At 43.7% G+C, this 16,243-nt stretch overlaps 1 protein-coding gene across 3 annotated transcripts in view; it reads right to left on the bottom strand.

Moving 5' to 3' along the window:
* The window catches only part of RRAS2 (RAS related 2), a 146,793-nt gene that overhangs the window by 82,581 nt on the left and 47,969 nt on the right, over positions 1–16,243 (bottom strand). The gene's annotated exons all lie outside the window — the stretch shown is intronic.

Raw genomic sequence — 16,243 nt, 5'->3', positions numbered from 1 at the left:
CGCGCCGAGCCGCCGCTGCCGCCCGCCCTAGGCCCGGCTGGGGACGTGTGCGGCCGGCGGGCTGCGGGCGAGCGGCCGCGCTGGGGTCCCGGGTACCGGAAGGTGTCGGGAGGGCCGGTCAGCGCGGTAGCGCGGCGCTGGGGGATGGCTTGGTACCGCCCGAGGCGCGGAGAAGCGGGGTGACGGCACGGGCCAGGGGCGGCAGCGGCCGGGGGACGCGCTCCTCTACGCGTCTCCGCAGCGCCTGCCGAACGCAGCCTCCAGCGCCGCCACAAATGGCCGTCTGGGGGCCGGGCTGCCAGGCTGAGGTGCTGCATATGCATGAGGGGGCGGGGAGGGGAGGGGCCGCGCCGCTTGGGGCTGAGGTTCGGGAGGTGACCCGGGCTTCAGACCTCCACGGACACGCCGATCCAATCCCTAGCCATTGAGCGAGTGCGTGAGAGTGTGGGAGTAGGTGTCAGTTGGGAGTGGGACGAAGGTAGTAACAGTGTGTGACCCTAATTGTGTATGTCAGGGATTGTATGGATGAAAAATACAATATGTGACAGTGTGTGTGAGAAATGAGCTGCTGGCATATTAACTCAATTTTATAGGAGAGTAAATACCCTGCTTTAAGAGTGCAGATGGTGACCATATTTGTGTGAAAAACAGTATGTGACAGTGATTGAGGATTAGAGCTGTGTCACAGTAATTGAGTGTGTGATGGGCTGGTGGTTGTGACAATATGAAAAATTGGACAGTGGCTGAGCATGGAGAATAAGTCACAGTGATTGAGCTTGCATGGGCAAGACGGAATGTGACAGATTTTGTATGTGTCAGTACAGTGTCGTGGCGGCTATGTTTATGTGTGACAAATGTGCAGTAATTGGATATGAGGAGTGTGAGTGTGAGGGGTTGAACTCCTGGCCTCAAGCGAGCCTCCCGCCTCGGCCTCCCAAAGTGCTGGGATTATAGGTGTGAGTCACTGTACCCGCCCTCATGGGGTTTTTAGTAAGAATTAAATGACCACATAAAACAGTGCTGGTACACAGGAAGCATTTACAGCAATCTTGGAACATGACTGCAAGTTCTTGGACTTGGTAACTCATTTGGAACCAGTAGAATGCAGCAGAAGTGATGCTGCCTAATTTACCAGGCTAGATCAGAAGAGGCCATGCAGCTGTTCTCTTGGTATTCTCACTCTGGGAGAAACAAAGTAAGAAGTTTGACTACCATAAGACTGCCATGCTAAAGAGGCTACATGTAGGCATGCCAATCAGAAGTCTCATTGATGGCCAGGAGCAACATGTCATTTAAAAAAAAAAGAAAAAAGTCCCACTGAGCTCCCACCAGATCACCAGCATCACCTGCCAGCCATCTAAGGGAGACATCTTGGACACTCAGCCTAATCAAGCCTTCCAATGACGGCATCCCCTGTTAGCATCTGACTGCAACTGCGTGAGAGACCCCAAGCAAGAACTACCCACCCAGCCCAGCCCGTCCTGAATTCTTTTTTTTTTTTTAATCTTTTATTTTTTTCTTTTTTGAGAGACAAGATCCCTTTGTCACCCAGGCTGAAGTGCAGTGGCACAATCATGGCTCACTGCAGCCTCCAACTTCTGGACTCAAGTGATGCTTCCGCTTCAGCCTCCCTAGCAGCTGGGACTACAGCAACATGCCATCAAGCTCAGGTAATTTTTTTTTTTTTTTTTTTAAGAGATGAGGTCTCCCTATGTTGCCCAGGCTAGTCTCGAACTCCCAAAGTGCTGGGATGGCTGAGCGCGATGGCTCACGCCTGTAATCCCAGCACTTTGGGAGGCCGAGGTGGGTGGATGCTTGAGCCCAGGAGTTCCAGACCAATCTGGCCAACATGGCTAAACGCATCTCTACTGAAAATACAAAAGGTAGTCCAGAGCGGTGGCGTGCACTTGTAGTCTCTACCACTCCGGAGGCTGAGGTGGGAGGATCACTTGAGCCTGGGACGCGGAAGTGACAGTGAACCAAGTTCGCACAACTGCACTCACGCCTGGGCGACAATGCCAGCTCAAAAAAAAAAAACTGCCGGGATTACAGGCATGAACCATCACTACCGGCCCTTCTTGAATATTTGACCCACAAAATCCTGAGCAAAATAAAATTGTAGTGGCTCACGCCTGTAATCCCAACACTTCGGGAGGCCGAGCGGGGGCAGATCGCTTGCTTGAGCCCAGGAGTTCCAGACCAGCCTGATCAACATGCCGAAACCCGTCTCTACAAAATATTACAAAAATTAGCCAGGCGTGGTGGCGCGCGCCTGTAGTCCCAGCCACTTCAGAGGCTGAGGTGGGAGGATCACTTGAGCCTGGGACGCGGAAGTTGCAGTGAGCCAAGTTCGCGCCACTGCACTCTCGCCTGCGCGACAATGTGGGCTCAAAAAAAAAAAAAAAAAAAGTGCTGGGATTACAGGCATGAACCATCTCTTGAATACTTGACCCACAAAATCATGAGCAAAATAAAATTGTAGTGGCTCACTCCTGTAATCCCAACACTTTGAGGTGCCGACGCGGGTGGATCGCTTGAGCCCAGGGGTTGGAGACCAGCCTGACCAACATGCTAAAACCCGTCTCTACAAAAAAATTACAAAAATTAACTGGGCGTGGTGCACGCCTATAGTCCCAGCTACTCTGGATGCTGAGGCGGAAGAATAGCTTGAACCCAGGAAGCAGAAGTTACAGTGAGCCAAGATCGCGAGATCACGAGATCGCACCACTGCTCTCCCGCCTGGGCGACAGAGCCATCTCAAAAAAAAAAAAAGCACTGGGATTACAGGCATGAGCCATCACTCCCGACCCTTCTTGAATACTTGACCCACAAAATCATAAGCAAAACAAAATTGTAGAGGCTCATGTCTGTATTCCCTGCACTTTGGGAGGCCCAGGCAGGAGGATTGCTGAACCTGGCAGGTGGAGGTTTCAGTGAGGCGAGCTCGGGGCCACCGCACTCCAGCCTAGGCAACAGAGCGAGACCCTGTCTCAAAAAAAAAAAAAAAAAAAAAAAGTACATCGAAATACTGCTTCACACACGAAGATGACTAAAATTAAAAAGACAGGTAAGTGTTGACAAAGATGTAAAGAAACTGGAGCCCTCATACACAGCTGGTAGGTGTGTGAAATTATGCCGCTGCTTTGGAATACTTTGTGTCAGTTCCTCAAAAGATTAAATGTAGAGTTACCATACAACCTGACAATTACACCCCTATTTATCTATAACTGAGAGAAATGAAGACATATATTCACATGAAAACTTGTTTGTGAATGTTCATAGCATTGTTATATATAATAGCCAAAAAGTGGAAACGTCTCAGTTGTCCCTCAGATGATGAGTGGATAAACAAAAAAATGTTGTATAGCCATGCAATGGAATATTATTTGGCAATATAAAGGAATGCAGTCCTGATACATGCTACAACATGGATAAACTTTGAAAACATTATGCTAAATGAAAGAAGACAGACACAAAAGACCACATATTGTATAATTCCATTTATATACAAGGTCCAGAATAGGCAAGTCTATAGATACAGAAAGCAGATTTGTGGTTGCCAGGACTATAGCAACCAATAGCAGGTATAGGGTTTCTTTTTGAGGAGTTGAAAATGTTTTGAAATTAGATAGTGGTGTTGATTGCACAACTCTGTAAATATACTAAAAACATTGGATTGTATGCTTTATATAGATGAATTTTATTGTGTGTGTATTATATCTCAGTGAAGCTACAAGGAAAAAAGAATGAATTGCAAGGTTTTATTTGAACAGTGAAGTTCAAGGAAGTGGCTTTATACTTCAGAATGTTCTCCATATTAACTCTATTCCTTTATTTTTTTTTATTTGATTCAGACGTAGTATTCAGCAAATGAGAAGTCCATATGCTCAACCCCACCCACACTTTCTATTCCAATATGAGCTCTTTCCCTTAGAAAATACCCCCAAAAGCATACAGCAGAAAGAAACTTCCATGCAAACACAAATCACTGAAGACACAGGAGAATATGGGAGAGGAAGAACTAGTTGTTACTCAAGCCAATTAAAGGTGAATTTTCAACTTAATCTGAAAAGTTTCCTTTTCAAGTAGCTGACAGATAATAAGTACATATATTTTCATGAAAAAGAATGATCTAGAACCTTGGAAAGGACAATAAAGGTCATCCCCGCTTACTTTATAGAAATCAATCCTGTAACAAGGGAGAGAATTTCTTTCCCAATGTCACCTAGCAAGTTGTTAGCAGGGATTAGGAAACAGGTCTCCTGACTCCCCTCTCAGAGCACTTTGCCCCATGCCGAGCTGGGTGTTATCCAGAACCCCAGAGAGCCTCACATTGCAGAAGCAGTGTGATGCTGCCAGTCAAGAGAGCTGTTGACTGCATCATTTTGACTTAAATCAAGCTTTTGTTTGGCTAAAGTGTTGTCAAGAGATTTCAACAGGCAGATTCAGAGCCAGATCTAGCCAGCGCATATGTTTTGGCCTACAATTCAATTTTTTTGTTTAAATTTTGAATTGGTTGCCGATATTTAAAAATAGGGAATGTCACAAATAAATCAGCATTTCTAACTCTTCTTGGAAAGATTAAGTGGAATATCTAGCAACACTGGACTGGCGTTATCTGGCAACAACTAGCTAAAGCTAAAGACTGACTGCGTTTTAGAAAACTTAAGATCCTTCTGTTCATCAGAGTCGCCAGCACTCTTCTGTCACACACCACCCATTTGTTACCTGCCTGGCTTTAGTGGGCTTTAAGAGCTTGCAAATCCTACTACTATGACAATGTTCTCCACGAAGGTTGTGCTTCCAAATCCCCTGTAGTGTATTTTATTTATTTATTTATTTTTGCTATTCAAACATAAAAGGCAGCCTGTAGTGTCTTTTAAAATGAAGAAACTGGGCTCCTCCCCAGACCTGCTAAATAAGAACCTCTGAGGACGCAGACTTAGAATCTGAATTTGTATATTAAATATCTAAAGTGATGGCCGAGTGCAGTGGCTCATGCCTGTAATCCCAGCACTTTGGGAGGCCGAGGCAGGTGGATCACCTGAAGTCAGGAGTTCAAGACCAGCCTGGCCAACATGGCGAAATCCCATTCTACTAAAAGTACAAAAAAATTAGCTGGGCACAGTGGTGTGTGCCTATAATCCCAGCTACTTGGGAGGCTGAGGCAGAAGAATCATTTGAACCGGGGAGGTGGAGGTTGCAGTGAGCAGAGATCGTGCCACTGCACTCCAGTCTGGGCAACAGAGCAGGACTCCGTCTCAAAAAATAAAGTAAAATAGGCCGGGCATGGTGGCTCATGCCTGTAATCCCAGCACTTTTTGGGAGGCCAAGGCGGGTGGGTCACCTGAGGTTGGGAGTTCGAGACCAGCCTGACCAACATGGGGAAACCCCATCTCTACTAAAAATACAAAATTAGCTGCACGTGATGGCACATGCCTGTAATCCCAGCTACTCGGGAGGCTGAGGCAATATAATTGCTTGAACCCGGGAGGTGGAGGTTGCAGTGAGTTGAGATCACACCATTGCACTCCAGCCTGGGCAACAAGAGCGAAACTCTGTCTAAAAATAAAGTGACTCTGAGACACCACCACAGCAAGAACTCTTAGAGGAGGGTACTCATCCCTGTCCACTCTTTATTTCAGGACAAACAGTGACCATCTCATCTGGATTGTTAGTTACTCATCATCTTTACAAACCAATATTGACCAAACAGCATCCCTGGCCCATCCCGGAGACAGGGTCTGAGGGTAGAGTGGAGAGGGAGATGCTGAAATCAAGATTCCCCTGACCTCATCTGTAGCTACAACAGATAGAGCCAAGACCTAGTGGCCAAAGAAGGCCAAACCCCTAGATCAGAGCCTGCAATACTTATCATGGGTGATGAAGGAGCATCATCCACTTATTTCCTTAATGGGCCATTGCTTTTAATGTGAATGAATGGCTGGCAGAGAATGAAACAGCCCAGCAGGAGCTGCATGCATCTGAGATGAGACAGAAGCACAAATCTATTCCTTGTTTAAAGATCACGTTGCTAAGAATAGAAATTGAAACACACGCTCAAGCGTGTGCACACACACACACAGCCCTGAGGAAGGCCATAATGGAGCTGGAGAAATCCACAGCTTAGTAGAGGATGATCTAAGAATCATTGAGCCTTAGAACAGAAAAGGCATCTTGAGTTCATTCCCTCTAAAGCTCTCCTTTTACACATGGGGAAACAAAGGCCCACAGAAAGAAGAGGAGTCCCCAGCATCACCTGGAAATAGAGCAGAAGCATGACTGGAACTCAGATTTCTGTTTCCCACCTTGAGATCCATCTCAATGTAGCACACTGTCTTAGGAATCCAAGAGCCCAGAAGGCAGAGCAGGGCCAAAAATCATACCTCTCTTCTTCTGCATGGCTAACAGAAAGAATCAAACAAAGGTATCCACCATTGCTTTTTTTTTTTTTTTTTTCCAGACAGAGTCTCACTCTGTCACCCAGGCTGGAGTGCAGTGGCACGATCTTGGTTCACTGCAACTTCTACCTCCCTGGTTGAAGTGATTCTCATGCCTCAGCCTCCAGAACAGCTGGGACTACAGGTGCACCCCACCACGCCCACATAACTTTTGTATTTTTAGTAGAGACAGGGTTTCGCCATGTTGACCAGGCTAGTCTCAAACTCCTGACCTCAGGTTATCCGCCCGCCTTGACCTCCCAAACTGCTGGGATTACATTGTGAGCCACCACACCCAGTCTCACCATAGCATTTTTTAAATAATGAAAAATTGAAAAATCCCTAAATATTCAACAACAGGGACTTGGTTAAATCAATGATGCAATGGCTACTATGTGGCCATTAAAAATAATTTTTACTTATATAGGAAAATGAGAAGGGTAAATGCTATGGTCTAATCCCCCCCCACCAAACTTCATATGTTAAAACTCAATTCTAAATGTAATAACATTAAAAGGTGGGACCTTTAGGAGGTTGTCAGGGCTCTGCCCTCATGAATGGGATTAGTGCCTCTCTTAGGCTTCTCTAGAGGGACAGAATTAATGAAATATAATATATATAAAGGAGAGTTTATTAAATATTAACTCACACGATCACAAGGTCCCACAATAGGCCACCTGCAGGCTGAGGAGCAAGGAGAGCCAGTCCGAGTTCCAAAACTGAAGAACTTGGAGTCTGAATTTCAAGGGCAGGAAGCATCCAGCACGGGAGAAAGATGTAGGCTGGAAGGCGAGGCCAGTCTCTCTTTTCACATTTTTCTGCCTGCTTATAGGCTAGCCTCACTGGCAGGTGATTTGATTATGCCTATCTAGATTAAGGGTGAGTCTGCCTTTCCCAGCCCACTGACTCAGAATGTTAATCTCCTTTGGCAACACCCTCACAGACACACCCAGGATCAATACTTTGTATCCTTCAATCCAATCAAGCTGACAGTCAATATTAACCATCACAGTGCCCTTATAAAAGAGGCTTCAGGAAGCCTGTTTGCCTCTTGTACCACGTAGGGACCCATAAAAGGCACCATCTGTAAAGCAGAGAGCCCTCACCAGACATGAAACCTGCTAGCATTTTGATCTGGACTTCCCAGCCTCCAGAACGGTGAGAAATACATTTATGTTGCTTATCTATTACTCAGTCTAAGATACATATATTTTTATCCACTGGCCAGTTACTAGAAATAAGATATTTTGGGCCGGGCGTGGTGTCCCATGCCTGTAATCCCAGCACTTTGGGAGGCCGAGGCAGGCAGATCACCTGAGGTCAGGAGTTCAAGACCAGCCTGGCCAACATGGTGAAACCCCATCTCTACAAAATACAAAATTAGCCAGGCATGATGGCGGGTGCCTGTAATCCCAGCTACTCGGGAGGCTGAGACAGGAGAATTGCTTGAACCCGGGAAGCAGAGGTTGCATGCAGTGAGCTGAGATCGCACCATTGCACTCCAGCCTGGGCAATAGAGTGAGACTCCATCTCAAAAAAAAGAAAGAAATAAGGAAATAAGATATTTTGTTATAACCACCCAAATGGAAAATACAGTAGGATACAAAACAGTATATCCAGTATAGGCCAGGAGTGGTGGCTCACACCTTTAATCCCAGCACTTTGGGAGGCCGAGACCAGCAGATCACCTGAGGTCGGGAGTTCGAGACCATCCTGGCCAACATGGAGAAACCCTGTCTCTACTAAAAATATAAAATTAGCAGGATGTGGTGGCACATGCCTGTAATCCCAGCTACTTGGGAGTCTGAGGCAGGAGAATCCCTTGAACTCAGGGGGTGGAGGTTGCAGTGAGCCGAGGTCACACCATTGCACTCCACCCTGGGCAACAAGAGTGAAACTCCATCTCAAAACAAACAAACAAACAAAAAAACACAGTATATCCAGTGTAATTACAATTACAAAGATAGATAGATACCGATATATATTAATACATAAACTGTCATTTATTGAGCACTTACCAGGAACCCAGCACTGTGCTAACCATTCAAAATATTATCCAGTTTAATCCATCAACCATCTGAGTGGGTTCGGTTATTATTTGTATCATACAAAAAAGCTGCAGCACAGAGATGTCCTATAGCTACTAAATGACAGAGTGCATATTGAACCCAGGAAGTCCAAGCTTTTACTTAGTCACTATGCATAGATTTTTTAAAAAGATGAAGACTGGCAGGATACTCAGTTATCCTAGAGAGCGAAATCACAGATGAGTTTTATTTTCTACTTTTTGTGTTTTGCATCTTTTTTCAAAGTAATTCCCCATTCTCTTCTACCTCCAGCCCCTGGAAAGCTCTAATCTACTTTCTGTCTCTATGAGTTTTCCTATTCTAGACATTACATATAACTAGAATCATACGATATTTGTCTTTTGGTGTCTGGTTTATTTTGTTTAGCATAATGTTTCAAAGTTTATCCATGTTGGGGCCGGGCGCGGTGGCTCAAGCCTGTAATCCCAGCACTTTGGGAGGCCGAGACAGGCAGATCATGAGGTCAGGAGATCGAGACCATCCTGGCTAATACGGTGAAACCCTGTCTCTACTTAAAAATACAAAAAACTAGCCGGGCGACGAGGCGGGCGCCTGTAGTCCCAGCTACTCGGGAGGCTGAGGCAGGAGAATGGCATAAACCCGGGAGGCGGAGCTTGCAGTGAGCTGAGATCCAGCCACTGCACTCCAACCTGGGTGGCAGAGCAAGACTCCGTCTCAAAAAAAAAAAAAAAAAAAAAGTTTATCCATGTTGTAGCACATATTCATACTTCATTCCTTGTTATGGCTGGATAATATTCCTTTGTATAGATATGACACTATTTATTCATTTAACTGTTGAAGAACATTTGAGTTGTTTCTGTTTTTTGGCTCTAAGAATAAATGCTGCTATGAACACAAGTACCTGTTTGAATTCTTGTTGTCAAGTATATGCCTAATCGTGGAATTGCTGGATCATATGGTAATTCTATGTTTAATTTTTTGAGGAACTGACACACTGTTTTCCACAGCAGCTGCATCATTTTACATTCCCACTAGCAATGTATGAAGGTTTTAATTTCTTCACATCCTTGTCAACACTTGTTATTTTTCATTTTTTTATTATAGCCGTCCTAGTAGGTGTGAAGTGATATATCACTGTAATTTTGACTCGCAGTTCCCTAATGACTAATGATGTTGAACATCTTTTCACAAGTTTATTTGCCATTTGCATATCTTCTTTGGAAAAATATCTATTCAAGTCCTTTGCCTAGTTTTTAATCAGATTGTTTGTCTTTTTGTTGTTGAGTTGTAGGAGTTATCTATATATTCTAGATATTAAACCTTTATCAGATATGTGATTTGCAAACATATTCTCCCATCCTATGGCTTGTCTTTTTACTCTCTTGATAATGTTCTTGGATGTGCATCTTTTTAATTTTAATGAAATGCAATCTCATCTCTTTCTCTCTCTCTCTCTCTCTCTCTCTCTCTTTCGCCCACCCCCTTTCTTTCTCTTTTTGACAGAGTCTCACTCTGTTGCCCAGGCTGGAGCGTAGTGGTGTAATCATGGCTCACTGCATTGAACTCCTGGGTTTAAGCCATCCTCCCACCGCAGCCTCCCAAGTAGCTGGGACTACAGGCATGTGACACCTTATCTGGCTAATTTTTAAATTTTTTTGTAGAGACAGGGACTTGCTATGTTGCCCGGGCTGCTCAAACTCCTCAAGTGATCTTCCTGCCTTGGCCCCCCAAAGTACTGGGATTACAGTCATGAGCCACCATGCCTGACCTTTTATTTCTTTTTAATGAGAAAAATATAAAATTATATTTGTGAATATTTGTTAATGATATGGACATGGGAGGCAGATTATACACATATGATCTATTTATGTAAAAAGGTATGGGAGTTAGATAATCTGAAAGGAAGAATTAACTATTCCAGGAAAACTGAAAATGAGGGTTCACATACAAAAAAAAAAATCTATGTAACCTTCTGTCACTCAGGAGAATTGTGATGGCTGTTTTTCTCTTTCTTCTCTACAGCAGCTTTCCAAAGAGAGGCATACCTACTGCTCAGAGGGGACTAAGCATTGAAAATCGAGTTCCCGGTAGCACCCAGGCCTGGTTTTTGGAGCTCCAAACAGGTCTTTCTTTAATCCACACCTTTTACCAGGACCATGACTATCACTCTTTTAAAGATTCATGAAGGGCCGGGCACAGTGGCTCATGCCTGTAATCCCAGCAATTTGGGAGGCCGAAGCGGGTGGATCACTTGAGGTCAGGAGTTAGAGACCAGCTTAACCAATATAATGAAACCCCGTCTCTACTAAAAATACAATTAGCTGGGCATGGTGGCGGGCATCTATAATCCCAGCTACTTCAGAGGCTGAGGCAGGAGAATCGCCTGAACCCAGGAGGCAGAGGTTGCAGTGAGCCAAGATTGTGCCACTACATTGCAGCCTGAGCGACAGAATGAGACTTGGTCTCAAAAAAAAAAGATTCATGAAGAACTCAGGAAAGAACAACATAGTGGCAAGGGAAAGAGGGAAGTCCTATTTTTCTCAAACACAGGCTAAGATATTTCTAACCTCCAGAACAATCGGCATACCTTCAAGAGTAGCCATATAGATTTAGGTTAGACGGCTGGCAGAACCTGATAATTAAAGAAGGTAGACAGCTCTTAGGAAGCTTTTTAAAATGCAGTAGGGCAGCCCCGTTCCTGCCTGACAGAATTACACTGTTTCAGGAGAGAACAGAAAGGAAATGCTTTGTGATTGCAATCTTCCCTCCTGTGCCCATGGGGCAAGGGATACTTCTGACTCCCACAGATGCAACATCAGTGATCTGGTGAGAACAAACAAGATTTTCTTCACCAGAGCATTCAGGATCCCTGGAGAGAGGGTGGGACATGGCATCCTAGAATATTAGAAGGGGAAGGGACTGAGAGATTGCCTATATTAGTCAGGCACTAGGGGCTCACTAAATAACAACTCTCTTTTCACTCAAGTTCTGAACCAACTGAGAAACAAGGCACAGAAAACCAACAGATGGGGATCAATATGTCAGCTTTATGACTGATAAGAGCTAGACTGGAAGATATGGTTTAGATGTGAGGTCAAATGGGCTTGCTTACACTGTTCCCAGAATAAACTTCCCACCTAATTACAGGCAGTGCTGGAAAGACTGCAGGCCTCATCTTATGGGGATCTGCCTCTGTGTGGCACATAGAGGAACAGAATAACTGTCCCCTTTAATGAGGCTGGCTCCCAAAGAGAAAAAAGAGAAGGCATTAAACTCACCATTGCCAAACTTACTAATTAGATAATTCATATCTTCTTCAGGGAGAAGACTGAATAAGGGGCAGAAAGAGAGGCCAGGAATTCTGCTCTAGTGATCTTCAAATTTTAGTAAGCATCAGAGTCACCTGGTGAGCTTGTTATACCACAGATTGCTGGCATCCACTCCCAGAACCCTGATTCAGTAGGTATGCAGTAGGGCCTGATAAACTGTGTTTTTAAACAGGTTCCCACATGAGACAGTTATCTAGGGACCACACTTTGAGAACCGCTGCACAAAGAAAATCTCTCCACTTGGAAACATTAGGAGAATAAGTGTTGCTCTTGACAGCCAGATCTTGTTTGGTTGCCAGTGACAAAGCCAACTCAAACTGAAATGCAGGCTGAGTATTCCTAATCTGAAAATCCAAAATCTGAAATGCTTCAAAATCTGAAATTTTTTGAACACCAACATGATGTTCAAAGGAAATGCTCATTGGAGCATTTCAGATTTCAGATTTTCCAATTAGGGATGCTCAGCCAGTAAATAGAATGCAAATACTCCAGAAACTGAAAACATCTGAAATCTGAAACACTTCTGGTTCCAATCATTTTGGGTAAGGGATACTCAACCTGTTAAAAAAAGAAAAGGTTATTGGTTCATATAGCTAAATGATATAACAGTCAATTTAAGTTCAAGCACTACTAGACTCAGAGACTCAAATGATATCTTCAGGACTCTGTATCTCTCAGCTCTGTTCTGCATGGCTCTAGTCATAAGCGGGGGTTTCCTCTGGTATTGGCAAGATGACTCCACTTACATTCTTTTCCCTAACACAGTGTTTCTCAAAGAGCATGATTCAGAATCACCTGGAGGCCTTGTTAAAGCACAGATGGCTGGGCCCCACCCCTGGAGTCCCTAATTCAGCAGGACTTGGGTAACAACTGAGAATTTTCATTTCTAGCAAATTCCCAAGGGCCATATTTTGAGAACCACTTCTCTAAGCAGTTTCTGAAGAAAACAAAGAGATTTTATCTCTCCTATTTTTTTCCACACCATTCAAAAAACAAAATAAGACCTGGAATTGATTCTCATTGCTCCAACTGAACGGATTTGAGCTGAATGCCCATGTCCCTGAGCCAACAACTGTTGTGATGTTCTCATCAGCCAGGCTTGGGTCCGAAGTTTCCGTAAGTACTCCAGAGGTACCTGGAGATGCAGGTGAGGTTAACTCCACATGAGCTATCCAGATTGAAAATGGGTGAGGGATACATAAAGGTGCTTTTAGAAAATGGCAAACGAATGCTGGTAGACACTAACAATAGAGGTTCTCTACCTTTTGTTTCATAGATTAAGAAACAGGTTAAGTGGCTGTTATGTTTTATCCCAGTTGGAATAGAAAAGTTTTTTGAAAGGGTAGCTTGGCATAACAGACAGAGTATGCATGGGTTTTAAAGTAAGAAAATCCATCCCCACCACAGACAAATTGACTGGTTTGGGGCAGATCACTAAACCCCTTTAGTGTTTCATTCCTCTCTTTAGTTTTTTAAAAGGAAAATAACAATAACACCTACTCACAGGGTGGGATGAGAGTATGATGATTTTCTAGAACATGTAACACTTCTTTATTAGGAAAGTATTAAATATGAGTTTATTTTATTTATTTATTTATTTTTGAGACAGAGTCTCACTTTGTTGCCCATGCTGGAGTGCAGTGGCGTGCTCTCAACCTCTATCTTCCAGGTTCAAGCATTTCTCCTGCCTCAGCCTCCCAAGTAGCTGGGATTACAGGTGCATGCCATGACCATGAAGCCCAGTTAATTTTTGTATTTTTAGTAGAGATGGGGTTTCATCATGTTGGCTAGGCTGGTTTTGAACTCCTGACCTCAGGTGATCTGCCCACCTTGGCCTCCCAAAGTGCTAGGATTATAGGCGTGAGCCACCGCGCCCGGCTTAAATAATTTTAAAAGTTGATGTGAATTGTAATGTATGAAAATTGAAACTATCTGGAGTTACTACTTTTTGTTTTATAAGTACTATTTTCCCCCTACAAAATTGGCAAGATGAAATATTTGGTAACACTATTGAGTGAAAGTCTGGGGAAAGACACTTTCATTTATTGCTGATTGAGCTCAGCCCATATCCTAGGACCTTTCATTTTCCTCAGTGGCCCAGTGCCTCATGGAATTTTCTCTGTTTACCTGAGGGTTTTTTCCTGAACTGTAGAAGTCTATGCTGGCCACCAGCAGGCCATGCCAGGGTATTATCCCAATTCACACCTCCACATCCCAGAGCAGCTTTCATCCTGTGAGTCCTGGGAGTTTCACCTGCTTCACCTTTGATTAGGAAAACCCTGAAGTAAGTATTTTGCACTGTTTCTCAGAATTACTCACTGTAGTATCTGGCTTAATAACACATCCCTTTAATGGAGGCCTTCCCATCCCTGCGTCATTCCCTCTCCCTCAGTTTTCTGGTGTTCCCTGCACCTCCCAAATATACTACATGCACTAGAATCATTGTCACAGAGATATGTTTTTCTGGAGGAACCTCAATCAAGATATAAATAGTCCCTGGGAATGGGCAATGTCTAGCAGCATTATAAATTCACATGCCCTTTGACCTGGGAAGTCTAATTCTAGTAACAATTTTAACAAGTATATTCACACATGTGCAAAATAACATATATAAGGTTATTCACTGAATCACTATTTGTGATAGCAAGAGACTGACACAATTTAAATCCCATTAATAGGGAACTGGTTAAATAAATCAAAGTTCATTGATACAATGAGATACTATGCAGAAAAAAAAATGCCTACTAACTTGGAACAATCTTCAAGATTTATTTAAATGAAAAAACAAGAAACCAAACAGCATGTGTGATACACTACCATTTGTGGAAAGGGGGGAGCATAAACAAACATGTATTTGATTGTAATCGCAGATTGTCTTTCTGGAAGAATAAACAAGAAACTAGGAAACACTTTTTTTTTTTTTTTTGAGATGGAGTCTTGCTCTGTCACCTAGGCTGGAGTGCAGTGGCATAATCTCAGCTCACTGGAAGCTCCGCCTCCTGGGTTCACGCCATTCTCCTGCCTCAGCCTCCCAAGTAGCTGGGACTACAGGCACCCGCCACTATGCCTGGCTAATTTTTTGTATTTTTAGTAGAGACGGGGTTTCACCGTGTTAGTCAGGATGGTCTCGATCTCCTGATCCACCCACCTCTGCCTCCCAAAGTGCTGGGAATACAGGCGTGAGCCACTGCACCTGGCCGGGAAACTTTTCTTATATAAACCCTTTGGTGCCTTTTGAATTGTGAGCTATGTGAGTCAATTACCTATTCAGAAAAAATGACTTAATTGAAACTTAAAAAGTGAATGTGGAAAAAAGATTTTATATTCAGAAAGTTATTTTGAGTCATTTCAGAAACATTTATTTGTGTAAAGTTAGATGTAACTATAAACCACAAAACTACAAATTGCAATATGTCCAACAAATGTGTACCAACAGCCACCTAGAGCTTTAAAAGGTTTAGATAATGTGTTAATTAATCAGAGAACTAGAAAGAATAAAAGACAGGTAAGTTGTTGAAGAGCCCAAAGTCACAATTGGGGACTTGGAAGCTCTCATTATAAATAACATCTTACCTATCCTGTGAACCTGCTATGAGATTAGTATGTACATGTTATAGGTGAGGAGACTAAGGCTGGAGAGCTGAAGGGACTGGCTGAAGGTCACTTAAGGAGAACATGAATTCCAGGTCTATCTGACCCCAAGGCAAGATATGTACCAACATCCCCTCAGTGCTATCTATTAAAGATTCAGACCTTGGTAAGAGGTGATAAGAGCATTGAATAAGGGGTCATCGCCCAAGGTCCAGGCCTGAAAGTACTCTAGTAAGCAGGAAGGATAGCCATTTGGTCTTTGTCCCCTTTGTACAGATTTTCATGCCAGAGCCAGAGCATGGGGTCCACATCTTTCTGTGACTGCAGCATGACAATGCCATATTACAGGGGGGGAATCTATCAAAACTGGTTTGGAAAATATTTTTGACAAACATCTAGTAAACACATTCTATGTGCACTAAGCTGAACGTTCTTGAAAGTACAGATTATTTTGCCTTTGTAGCCCCTGGCTCAGTGCCTGGCACACAGAGGTTTCTCAGAAAATATTTGGTGAGTGAATGAATGAGCCAACAGTTGGCCGCATAGTGCGAGGCAATGCAGGAAGTCCAAAGAAGTAAAATACACAGTGCTAGGTTATAACTCAGTTGAGGAGACAAGACAAAAATACCACAATATTTAGGTAAGCATAGGAGACAGGCTATAAATGAGGCCCCCGTGTCAAATGAAGCCTCAGCCACAGGCAATCAGAAGTAGAAGAATAGCCCTGTACAGTAGAGATGGGAATATGTCACCTAGATAGGCAGAGATCAAGAGGAAGGCATTCTGGGGAAGACAATTTCTAGTGGAGATGTTTTATAAGCCTCACAGCCTGACG

The sequence above is a fragment of the Rhinopithecus bieti genome, unplaced genomic scaffold, assembly GCF_001698545.2.
Source record: "Rhinopithecus bieti isolate Rb0 unplaced genomic scaffold, ASM169854v2 scaffold_11944, whole genome shotgun sequence".
Taxonomy (NCBI): domain Eukaryota; kingdom Metazoa; phylum Chordata; class Mammalia; order Primates; family Cercopithecidae; genus Rhinopithecus; species Rhinopithecus bieti.
The sequence above is the reverse complement of the archived record's forward strand: the minus strand, read 5'-3'. Positions and strand labels throughout refer to the sequence as shown.